The sequence below is a fragment of the Condylura cristata genome, unplaced genomic scaffold (genome assembly GCF_000260355.1).
Source record: "Condylura cristata isolate star-nosed mole 26May11 unplaced genomic scaffold, ConCri1.0 scaffold00028, whole genome shotgun sequence".
Lineage (NCBI taxonomy): Eukaryota > Metazoa > Chordata > Mammalia > Eulipotyphla > Talpidae > Condylura > Condylura cristata.
The window spans coordinates 18494635-18507546 of NW_004567129.1; positions in this window are offsets into that span (position 1 = coordinate 18494635).

The window sequence follows — 12912 nt, forward strand, 5'->3', positions numbered from 1 at the left end:
CTGTGCGTGCCTGCGTGTGCGTGCAATAGACATTTTTAAAGCACATTCGGCTTCACGGCAAAATGGAGCAGATAGTAGTGAGGGTTCTCATTTACCCCCTGCCCTATCCACACACACAGCTTCCGACATCAACAGCATCCCACCAGATGGTGCATTTGTTACACTTGATAAAACTACAACGATACATCATCAAACCCTGAAGTGGGTGGTTTACCCAGGGTTCGCTCTTGGTGGTGTAGATGCTAAGGGTTCTGACAACTGCATAATGACATGTATCTACCATATGGCTTCATGCAGAACAGTTTTGCTAACTATCTTCTATGTCTATTTAGCCCTCTCTCCCCACACAGCCCCTTATTATCACTGATCTTCTCATCGTCTCCATAGTTTTACCTTTCCCAGAATGTCATGTAGCTGAATTACAGCGTGGAGTCCCTCCAGTTGGGCTTCTTTTATGTGGAAATAAGTGTTTCAGGGACCTTAGCCCTGTGCATTTTCATGGCTTGATAGTTTGTCTCTTTTCAGGGCTGAATAATACTCCACTTGATGGGTATACCACAGTTTCCCATTTGCCTACCGAAGAGCATTTTGGTGGCTTCCATGTTTTGACAATCATGAACAGCAGCTATGGACATACTTATGTTGGTTTCTGTGTGGACTTACTTTTTAGTTCCTTTGGGTAAATACCAAGGAGAGTGGTTGCTGGGTGCCATGCATAAGAAAATGCATTTTTTTGGTAAGTGCATTTTTGTGTTCAAAGTGGGTCTTCCAACTCAGGAATTCAAAGGCCCTTTCTTGCCACCACCATTCCCATCTTCAAATTCTGTTATTTATTCTTTTAAATCTATCTCCCACAAGCTTTCCCTTCTCTCGAGGGTCAGTGAGAAGGGCCTTTTCCACTGTCCATCTCCAGCAACGCCAGTGATGAGCAATGTGTATGGCCCTTACTGTTTCCGTGGTAACTGAAAAGCAGGAGGAGGGGCCTACCATGCCTGCATTTGTCCGGTTCCTGCATCTCAGTGTGGTCTCAGACCTCCTGCTGCAGGCTGGTTAGATGAACTGATCCCCTGTTCCTCCACCGCCTCAGTATCAGACCCTCAGGAAGTGGACCCTGAGACTCCGCAGGTGTCCCCCTTTCTGGCGTCCCCCCAAAGCTCATTCTGAGCCTCACTGAGCTTTGAGAACCCCTCACCCAGGTCCCACTCCCTAGGACTGGAAAAGGAAACGTCTCCAAGCCCCAAACTCCCCTCTTGCCTGAGTGGGTCTCGTGGATGGGGGTCCTGTGCTCCGCTCCCCAGTGAGCTCCCTCCTTCCTGCCCTCCTGTTTCCAACTGAGCCTGCTGTCATCCTCGATTTCTCTGTGCTTTTTTCTCCATCTCATTTTAATTGATTCCGAAGTGTTAAGGCATTTAGTGAGTATGAATTTGTGTTTCGCTGAAATCAATCTCTTTCTGCAAGCTTGCTTCCCCCTTCTTTCAAGTCAGCTAAATCTTGCCTCCCCCAAATTAAATGGCTCCGGGCGGAACCAGCCTTGAGTTGATTACCTAATGCCTAGCTGCTGGCACCGCTGATCTGGCTTGGCCTAATTTGGCCTAGAAGCGCCGTCCCACTCACAAGCACGCTCCTGGCAGTGCAAACCGGGGTGTGCTGACCTGCCGTCTGTGGGGCAGGGGGGTGGGGCGGCTCTCATGCCCTGATGGGAACCTGGATGTTCTGGGGGACGCGGGGGTGGGGGTTGGGGGCGGGCGGGACTGTTACTGACACCCTGGGACGTTAGGGGTGGCGGCGCCGAGGAGGAAAAGCAAATGCTCTCAGTTACTGCGCGAGGCTCACTGTCCTCCCACGGACCTGGAAATCCGGTGTGCTGCCCGCCGAGACCAGGGACGCCATGGAGACAGATGGGCACCTCCGTGTGGTTGTGCAAGTCTGGACCAGTCCCATCAGCAAGTGCGTGAGGCACGTGCCCGCCCGATGCTGCATCTGTTATGGTGGTGGCTGGGGTAGGGCGACAGGGAGGCGCCTGTACCTTTCCAGGCAGCGCAGGCAGCGTGGAGGCTTCTCTGACTCCCCCAAGAGCTGCACCCAGAGCTGCCTCCCGGGGGAAGCCTGGTTGTCTGCCTCAGGCCAGACTCCCGTGTGCGGTGAGCTCTTAGAGGCGGAAGCCTCAGGCATGGTGAGCTCTGTTCGCCCCTCTCTGACCTCCCTTTCCATCAGGGCTGACAACATTGCTCGCTCGTGCTTTCCTTGGGTCTGAGAAATCGGAGGTTTCCCATAGCCCATGGCGCCCTGTTCTGCCCAGGCTGGAACTTGCAGGGGAATGAGAAGTGGGCAGTGGGCTGTCTGTGCAGGTAGCCACACTGGTGGGTTCCGGCGGAACCTAGCGCCTCCACAGGCCTCCTGGGCTCCCTGTCAAATGCGCGGGAGTCACACTGCTCCCCACCCTCCATGCCCATGAGGTCCCGAAGAAGGGAGGGGGTTAGATGGCGGCCCGCTGAGCACATTCCCGGGCACACAGTCGTGCTCAGCGATGCTTCTTTGCAGCTGCACAAATAACGTCGCGAAAATCTGCCCTCAAAAGCCCAGGGAAGCATCTGTGAGAGCCTCATCTCTGTGGGCAGGAGCTGCCCGGAGCCGAGACCCCCGGGCCCCGCGGCCGCAGGGACAGGCCAGCGCTACCTAGCCAGGGCACCTGTCGTTGTCAGCGCGAAGACAGGGGCTGAGGAAGGGGGACGCTGATTACTGCACATGAAAAAGTTCAGCCTCCCTTAGTTAGATCAGCAATTCTTCCTCCTGGTTTCACATCACCCCAGGGTGTCTCCAATTATCTCGAGAAGGGTCAGGAACCACTCAAGATGTTATTAATTTTAATCCATTCTAATTAAATATATAAATGGGCCATGTACCACTTTGTGGAAGGAGAAAAGGGGGAAACAGTATCTTCAAATCAAATATGTAATTCTCGAGTACCAGTAGCCAACTTCTCAAGGGCCGAACTAAGGGTCATTGTTGTTCCCTTTTTTCTTTTCTTTCTCCTCTTTTTCTCCTCATGCGCCCTGCTGGGTACTCTGATTGACAGAAGCACAGACTGGCTAGAGAGCCAGCCTGCTTGATAGGCAGTGAGGGCGTGGGTGTCCGGGGGGCCTCGGGAGTCCTGAGGTGGGGGTTCTTGTTGTGGTTTGCCTCGATGCTGTGCGCCCCGGGGAAGATCTGCTTAGGATGAGTCTCTGATGAGGGTCATCCCTGTCCCCTTTCTGCCTTGCCAGGTCAGTGTGCGCGTCAGGGTCACAGGGAGTGATCGGAGCCTGGCGGTCAGGACTTCTAAATGCCTTCCTTCCAGACACCAGGTTCCAGAGACTGATGGGAGGGGCCTGGCGCCAGGCTTCTCCCCTCCAGCAGAGCTAGAGGTCTTGTATTGAGCCTGTCTTGTCCCTCTGGGTCTGTGTGTGTGTGTGTGTGGGGGGGGGGACGAGAGGGAGACTGAGGGGAGCCTGCTCAGCATGGATTCACGCTGGGGAAGCTGGGGATGGGCAGGGCCTGTGCCTTGACCCACTCTGCTCTGAGTCAGGAGGTGGGGTGGGGGGTCATCTGTCCGACGGTCCTCACCAGATTGTGGGGGGAGGGTCTGTATGCATTCAGAACCCCGCAACATCTCATCTCCCTGCAAGCTGTGTCTGTGTGTCCTCCCCTGAGAGGCCTGGCGTGCACCCGTGGAGTTCCCAGGGGAGCTGGAATATCTCACTCAGGATTCCAAGAGACTGTGGAGACAGCCTGTGGGCAGAGCCAGGAGCCTGCAGGAGGTGGGTACCAGCAGAGGGTGGAGAAGAAGGCCTGGCTGCTTGCCTTGCTTTCTTCTAGTCTTAATCCCATGTGCCTCTGACCTCTGGCACGTTGCCCAAGCCACTCGTCCACCTTCTCTCTGACCTCTTCTCTCTGCCCTCTGCAGTTGGTCAGCGCTGGCCAGGCCCCATGGCAGATTTTCTTCCCCTCTGGGAAGCTCACCCCCATCTCCCTGGAGGGGGCAGGTATGTCCCACGGTGTGTTCAGCCCCCCTGCTCCCCACTGCATCCTACCTGTCATGGTTTTTAGCTCCCTGAGTCTGCATGACCTCGTTTCAGATTTCGCTAAATCGGATGGTGCGCTGTGTGCCCTCTGCTTCAGCACAGGCTTTGTGCCTAGTAAGCACTCAATAGATTTTCTGGGATGAATAATGTGTTGAGTGATGGGTGGAGCCAACACCTGCTCCCCCAGGGAGTCAGAAGATGGGGCTGGGTCTGCAGGGGGCCAGCCTTCCCTCTGGTTGTCTGGGCTCTGGGGTTAGCTGTGCGTGGCCGGGGTCACAGCTGGTCTTGACGGTGCGGGGTTGACTTTCCTGCTCCCTCCCACCCAGGCTGGTCCCTCTTGGGTTGAAGTTGCTGCTCCACTCCAAATTCTTTCAGTGTCTTGGGTGATTTTTCAAACATTTTACCTCCAACGTGCTTTGAATACTGCTACACATTTTAAAACCCACACATAATTTAAGGAACATTTAATCAATAGAGTCTTGATTCATTTTTCCCTTAAATCATCACTATTATTATTGTGAAGAGCCCATTTGAAGTTCAGGAAAGCTCTTAAGCATTTTTAATAACCATTTTCTTCCCATGCGTCCCATTTTTTTTTCTTCAAAACTATCTTTTTGAAAGATACTTTTTCCAATGGTTGAACAAACTCACAAATGCCAGATTTCCTATCGCTTCAATTGTGCCCAATATGCAGTTCTGTAAGGAAAGTGGACTCTCCCAGAATTCTTTTATATACTGATGCAAAGCAGCTTTTGCTGGTGGGACTTAGAGAGAACGGCTCTTAGCTCCTAGTCGTGACCTGACACTACTTCTGGGGCCAGGGATTCGGGTCTTCTCCAGGACCACCTCACTTCCTACTCTGGGGTTCTATTCCCTGAGCACCAGTGCTCACGTGATTGGGTCCTCTCCCCCATCTGGGTCAGGTGGTTCTCGGTCCCTGTGGCCTGCCTGCTGCACCTGCCATGGGCTGCTTGTCTGAGGCTCAGGGGCGTGATCGCGTCGGTCTGTCATCCCCCGACCCTCCCGACAGGCGAACTGGCACAGACGGTGTGACTGTGACTCTCCTGGGGCTGCTGTCACCAGCAGCCTCAGACTTGGTGGCAGTCTTTATTGTCTCAGGGTCCTGGAGGCCATAAGTTGGGGCTTTCAGCAGTTCTGAGGCTGCTGGGGGTTCTGGAGAGATACTTCTGCAGCGTTCCTTAGCTGGGGGCCGCGTCTCTCTGTCTCTGCCTCTGCGGCTAGCTCTTCTCATGTGGCGCTTCTCTCCTCTCTGTCTGTCTCCTGTAAGAACACTTATTGGATTTGGGATCCTTCTGGATAATCCAGGATAGACTCCTCCTGTGCAGATCTTTGACTTAATCCAACTTGTGCCTTTGAGGCTTCAGAATAACACTTCTGCCATATAAAGCACTAGTCACAGGTTCAGGAACTTAAAACATGGACATATCTTTTGGGGGAAGGGGGCGACATTCACCCTACTGCAGCTTGCAATGAGCACAGTGAGGACGTGAACCCAGGCAGTGTGACTGCTGAGGGGGGGCCCTCTCACCACTGCCGTCTCTGATCACCCTCCAACCCACGGCTTTCACCTGCGAGGAGGCACACTTTCACTTTTTCCCCAGACCATTATAGCCCGTAATCGTAGACCTGCAGGGTTAGATGGGTGACCCCCTTCCTCCTTCCATTCGTGGAGTCCCATCCACACGATCGAGACCGATCAATCACTCAGTCTCTGCCAAAGCACTTTCAGCAACGAGTGAACACTTCCTGTGTTTAGAAGTACAAGGAGGTGGGTTTGGCTCTGGGCCAAGTACTTGAGGCCTTCTAGCAACTCTGCAAAGCATGTGCTGTTATTATCACCCCAGACAGGAAATGGGGGTCAGGGAGATAGGCAGTGTGCCCGAGCTCACCCAACCCGTGGGCAGTGAGCAGACTTGTAGGCACACTGAGTGCTCGTTCTCCTGGTATGTGTGTTCATGGATTGATTGACAGTTCGCTGCCTGGGAGGGGCATTCCCAGCCGCCCACATCTCTGGGGCAACCCCACCCCAGCATCCCCAGCTTGACTTTTGGGAACCTTAACAATGCAAACAGCCTTTCAGCTCTGTTAAGACATAAATCTCAATAAGTGATTTCCAATAACATAATCCTCGCCAGGAAAGGAAACATTTACCCTATTGCTCATACATAATATAGGTTAGTGTTTCGGAATGCACTCGCTGTGTAAATGTTTAGAGTGTGGCACATTTCCGGTTGGGAACCAGGTCTCTGCAGAAAAGACGAGAAGCTGAAGGGAAGAGGCTATTTTTAGACCTGGGCCAACTTGACACCACCCAGAAGTACTTTGCATCAGTGTGCGATGCCCCTACTTGATTTGCCAGGCAGAAAAATAACATGTTGGTTTTGAACAGTGGCTCCCATGCTCTTAATGAAGCTGATGACTTCAAGATGAGCTGGCTGCTTTGTGGCTTCTTTGGAGACAGTTGAAATTAAGTTGGGATGCAGGGCACGACGGAGCACTAGTCTACCCAAGATGTGTCCCAGTGACTGAAGAGTGGGCAGGGGCAGACTAGCCACATGCTGGAATCAAAGGCCTAGGCAGGAAATCAGAGAATTGGCTTGGCTGGGGGAGGGAGCAGGAGGAGGAAGGCAAGCTGATGGGAAGAGATGGCAGTGCTGATGGGAGCATATTTTAAAGAAACAGAAGATCGAGACATATGGACTTGCTGAGATTGGATGGCTGTTGACTACAGATGTAAATTCATCAATGAACGAGGTGTTGGGATCTATTACGCACCATCACAACCATATACCCCAGTCGGTACTGCTGCCCTGTTAAGACTGGAGTGGCCATCACCATAGTACAAAATGGAAAGGCAAGCGCATTAGGGGCTGATGATGGATTCACATTCTACTGTGAGCCCACGTGTGTACACCATCTTGGTCTCTATAAAGTAGGAGAACAGCCCTTCCACAGCCCTGGGAAGACGCTGGACCAGGGTCCCAAAGCTTTAGCATGTGGCTTGGAGTCAAGCACAGTCAGCCTGTGACGATACGGACCAGCTCTTTTTGGCCCGGGGACATTTAGAACATTCCAGAATTAATAACTCTCGTCTCTCTCGCCACCTTTCCCTCAGGTGGGCCTGTAACGCAGTGGCTCCCTGATGGGGAGGTGAGTGTCCCTGTCACAGTCCCTTCCGAACCCCACATTTCACCTGTCACCCCCATCATGACCTTGCTCTCAGCGTTCCCTCCTGGAGTCCTCATTAAGCTGTGGACGAGGTCACATCACAGTCCTCTATCCTCAGTGAGACTCTTGGTGGGAGGTGTTTAAATTTGACTTATGGCTTACTATTTTGTCCTCAAGAGGAGTCGGCCTCCGCTCCGCCCCGCCCCTCCAGCCATGCATCATTATAATGGCCTCTCTCAGGAGCACCTGGAAGTCATCGGTTGAAAAACAGTGCCTTCTTCCAACCTTGGACGTCTCCACAGTCCTCAGCGTCTGACCAGCCCTCCTGAGCCCTGCGGTGTTTCTGTCCTGGCTCTGCCCCAGTGCCAAGGGCTCCCCAGGGCCCAGCTAATGGCCTGACGACCACTCAGTTATTCTAGCATCCCCCTTGATGGCCATTCCCCCCCTCCCCCCACCATCCCTTCAGGATCTCAGGTAGCGGGTCTATGGATGCCTGTATCTGAGGCCCAAGACACTGCAGGACTGAAGGATATGCCGGCGACCCACTGACCAGAACCAGAGAGATGCTGGAGTGGGGGGCAGGGCACCATCATGAGGCCTTCAGCCATTGGGGGGTCCCTCTGGCCTTTTGTTCTGTTTTCAAGCTAAACAATTTTGGGTTCTCACTTATGGCTGAAGTTGGCCAGCAGGCTGCTGCTTGTTTCTGCTCTTTACCTCCCAGTCCTGGTCCTTAGCTTCAGAGGCAACTGCCACAACCCTCCCCTCTGCACCCCCTTTCTGCCTGTATCTGACAGAGCACAAAGCTGGGGGACAGGATGGGACATCTGTACTTGCATTGTCCCGGAGAGGCGGCACCACTTGCCTGAGTGTTGGGGACTCCAGGTTGACTCAGCTTCTCACTCCAGGTGAGATCTTGAGAAACCCTCTTCTCCAGTTCCCGGGTGGTGGGTGAAACTAGGGGGACTGTGCACCCACCCGGCCCCTCTGCTTCTTGTAGGAAGGTGCAGTAGGGGCCAGAAGCTGCCCTGGCCTTCACCGTCATGTCTGACCCACCGGCACATCCTCACTTACTTACTCTTGTTCTAGGAGAAAAGCGGAAGTTTGAGGACATAGTTGAACCCAATGCCTCACTTTCTCCATCTGTAAAGTCAACTCGGCTGTTCTCATAAGACCGGACCCTCTGCCTGACCCTGAGTTCCAGGGCAGGAGCCCTGACCTCATCCTCGAAATCTCCTGCTTTCTTCCTGAGCAGGCGCTGCATCTGATCTGGCTCCTGAAGCTTGGGTCATTGGCGTTTCTTGGCTGCATGGGCCAGTGAGGTGGACAGAAGCATTGTTCTCCACCCCGGGTTTGCAACTGCAGCCCCCAGTGGGGCGTGTGGGTGTCTCTGCCCTCAGTGGAGATGTAATTTACTTCATAAAAATTCACTCTGGCCACAGAAGCCAGGGTGCAGCCGTGAATGGCCTCTGTCAGGCTGCTCTGAAGACTCAGGGGTCTGGCTAAAAAGGGGAGTGTTCTCTGTCCAGCCCAGCAAAGACTCTCCTCTCTTAAAATGCCCAGTCTGTGAATTAGTAAAATTCTCTTTCTATCACTGTTCTTTTCCTCCTCCCCCTCCTTACACAGCTTTTCTTAAACAAAACCTAAGTTGAGGCATTTTTCAGGGCTTCAGTGACTTGGGCGGGCAGAGGCTTTCACAGCCTCCTGGCCGGAGGCAGCTGGTGCTGGCCCCGTGCGGGCCCTGAACTGCAGCGGGGGGACTCCTGTGGGGCTGGTGATTCAGACTTGGGTTTGGGAAAGCAGGTGGCCAGCTAGAGCTGCTGCTGGTAGCTGGCCACGTCTGCCCTCCTGACCCTCAGGCCCCCTCCTCGTTAGCCTCGTCCCTGGGCAGTGAGGGAAAGCACAGCTTTGGGGTGTGGACCCCAGCCTCCCGCCGGGGCTCTAGGTCACTGAGCTGCCCCCACTTCACCAGAAGTCGATCGAGCATGAAATCTGCTCCCTTTCCTCCAGCATCTCTCCCACTATGGTCTCGTATTGTCCATTAAGCTGAGCACAAGCCCCTGCATGACGGGTTTCCGCCCGCCCCAGAGCTGGTTCCCTCCTCTCCCTCAGGGACCAGCCGAGTGGCAATTTGGTGACTTAAAGACAGCTCCATCAATGCGTGCGTGGACGGACTGTCCCCAAGCCTTCACTCCCTTGCCCACGCCCCCGTCAAGATGTGCAGCGTCTTTCCCCCAGAAGGCGGAATATTCACTCTGCCATTGACTCTGGGTGTGTTCATGGGACAAGCGTTAGCCCATACAATGCTAGCAGATGTAATACAGAGTAGGTACTTGTCAGTGTGGTTTGGTTCAGTGTCACACTTCTGCCGTTGGCCACGAGGAGAGAATGCCCAGGCAAGCTCTGCTGACCTGGAGAAAGGAGTGGGGCAGGCCCAAACCTGCCCCGTGGCCCCAAAGCCAGTGGTTAAGCTTCCCTGGGAAAAACTACAGACCTAAGAGCAATAAATGTTGTACACCTGAGAGTTTAAAGTTGCTTGTCATATGGCAGGTTGGAGGAAAACATCTGATGCTCACAGAGGTCAGTTCGGTTCTGGGCGTTGTCTAGGCTCCCGGGATCCACTGGACCCCGCTTCTATCCACATGCAGGAGGAAGGTCGGCAACAACCTTCTGGGGGGTGGAGACAGGGCGGGAAAACTCAGGTGGATTCATGGTGCGTGCCTCATGCTTTGCTCAGGTCTGGGCACCCTCATTCACCTACCTACCGCCAAGCCCCGTGGAAACTGCTACTGTCTTCCAGGCCAAACGGATGACTTACTTGCATTCTCTTTCATTTTAAAATATTCAACCACATTGGTACCACTTTGCAGGAAGAACAAAACCACTTCTGTTCACCCCAGGGATCACCATCTTACAGTCTGGGGTTCACTCATTCTGAATGCGCCCTTCTCTGAATCATTGGCATGAACTAAAATTCTCATGGAGGGATCCAAGAACGCAAACTGGCAGCCAAATGCCCAGCCCTGTCCCCGGATGTCGTCACTCTGGTCTCGCTGGAAGAGTTCAGATCTGAGCACACCTGAGTGCCGGAGCTGAGGATCCGAGTGGGAGCTGGAATCCTGCCACTGTTGATTTGCTGGGTGACATTGAAATGGTGACTTTGTCTCTCTGGCCCTTGCTTTTTCCACTTGTATAATGGCTTTACCCCTGACAAGCTTCGAAGTTGAGAATCCGAGGATGAGTTATTTAATCTCGCCAAGCATTAACATCTCATTTGCAAAAGGTGATGCTCCGTTCACCTGACTGCGCTAAACAAGGGTCGCATCAACTACTACCTGAGCCACGAGCACCCTGCCTGATGAAGAGGCCAAGGATGTTTGCTCTGGCCCCTGCTGCTGCTGCTAATTATTAGCGACAATAATAAATGGAAGACATGGCCTGGGATTCTCTAGCAGGATGTAAGCACAAAGCTGGTGTGCAGAATTCTGCGCAGCCATCTTAATTCCAGCAGACAAGCACTGTGTTTCTCTTTCCTCTCTGTCCCGTGCTGGATATCCGGCTACGTCATTTCATGCCCTGCGTCGCTCCTCAAAGGCTCCACTTTACATTTTGTTCGTTCTGTTTCTTTGCTCACCTTCAGCTTGTCTGCCTGTCCGCTAGGCTCAGCCCTGAGCGTGAGAGTGTGAGCTCTGCTCTCCTCCCTGTCAGGGGTTCTCCGCTACAAAGAGGGTCGCCTTCTGCCGCCAATCTAGCGCATCTGAGTTCTGAACTGCAGCACCCAAATCTCCTTTCCTGGGTCAACGACTAAGAGAAAGCTCAAAGCACTGCGCCAGGCTTCAGAGTCCCTAGGGGAACAGGGCAACATTTTATTTCAAAGCAATGTCATGGGTAGGAGTCCATTTCCAGATGCTTACTTGCCCTTCTTCTTTAATTAGATTTTATTTATATACACACAAGAACTGGGGTACAGGCCAGAGGTGTGGGGGGTGAGAGGATTCACCAGAGACAGAGTGGGGAGCAGAACAGGCAGATCTCCAGGTACACTGCTGAGGGGAGCAGTGGGTGAGACAGGAGAGGTCTGCTGCACTGTGTGGTTTAGCTCCCTGGCTGGGGATCGAACTCATGCTGCAGTGGCTATGGATCGCCTCACAGTGCTATGTTTTAATGCATTGTGCCACCAGGGAGGGTCCGATACTTGTTCTTCTTAAAAAAGGAAAGGGAGGGCCCTCCCTGGTGGCTCAGCAGGTGAAAGCGCAGCACTGCAGGTTGGCCTCAGCCACCTCAGTGCTATTTGATCCCTGGTCCTGGCTCCAGAAGTGACCCACACGGTGCAACAGACCTCCTCTCTCCTGCCTGTGCTCCCCTCAGCACTGTACTATATCAATCTGCCTGATCTGCTCCCCACCTTGTCTCTGGTGGATCCTCTCACTGCCCCTGCACCTCTGGCCTGTACCCCAGTTCTGTATGCACAAATAAATACATCTTTTTTTTTTTTAAAGGAAAGGGAATAATGGATTCATGCAACTTGGAATCTTGGGGTCAGCCAAGATCTCTACCTCTCTCTCGCTCCCCTCCCAGCCCCACCCCATCTTGGCTGAGTCTGAGGGATGGCCTCCATATTTTAGTGAATAGGTATGCTGGTAACTGCCCTTCACTTCCAAGAAAGGATTCTGATTGGCTGCCCTTGGGCCAGTCACTATTGCTGGGGAATGAAGAAGCGAGCGTGGTTGAGCCTGACTGGAAACCCAAAGCTGCAGCAAATATGTGGGAGCAGTATTGTCCCTAACATTTCCTCAGGCACCCTACTGCGAGGGAGGTGTGGCTCTCCACAAGAGATGAGGCCCTGCCTGTCGTGTCTGCAGCTTTTGCAAAGGCTCAAGTTACCTTTCTCAGTTCCTTTAAGAATACAAATGACACACAACGTGGGGTCAGGGAAAATACTTTACTGTAGGAGAGACTAATGGGTAGTGTCAGAGGACAAGGAGAACCAGCTGGATTCACCGTGCCGGTGACATCTGGGATGATGAAAGAACCACACATGGATTTGCATGGGAGCAGAATTACTGGGCCGGGCTGGAAAGCAGAGGCTGAGTTTCGTCCAAGGCAGTAGGCCCCCCTAAGGTCAGAGGGTGGCGAATGTGCTGTACACCAGGCAGCCTGCTCCCAGGTGCATGTCTGTCTCCTTCTTCCATCTACCCCACGACCCCCTTAGCTTGGGTCTCCCTGTAGCTGGCGTGTACCTGGCTCTGTTCTGTCGACCTGCCCTGTCCCGATTCCCTTCACTCGGGCTCCCACAGAGCTGCAGGTGCAGGTCTCACCACTTAGAAACCTCTGCTGATTCTCATTCCCCTACAGAATAAAGTCTCAGCACTTAGTTCTTCACAATCTTCCAGAGGTACACAGGTGCCGGCGGCTCCAGCCTGGAAGGGCACAGCTTGGACATTGCTCAGCGTGGACTTGAGTCCTGTTGCTGTGTTCTGTTGGCCTTGAGATGCTGGGCTTGACCCCACCCTCTCTGCAGCTCAGCCTCTGTCAAGGGAGATAAGTTTTTTTCTCGCCTTCCAGCTTTCTCTTCTCCCTCCCTGTCTTCCTGCCTTTCATCCCCTCCCGTTGTCTCTCCCCACCCCCACACCTCACAGTGATGTTTGAGGCTGAAGTGATGTAT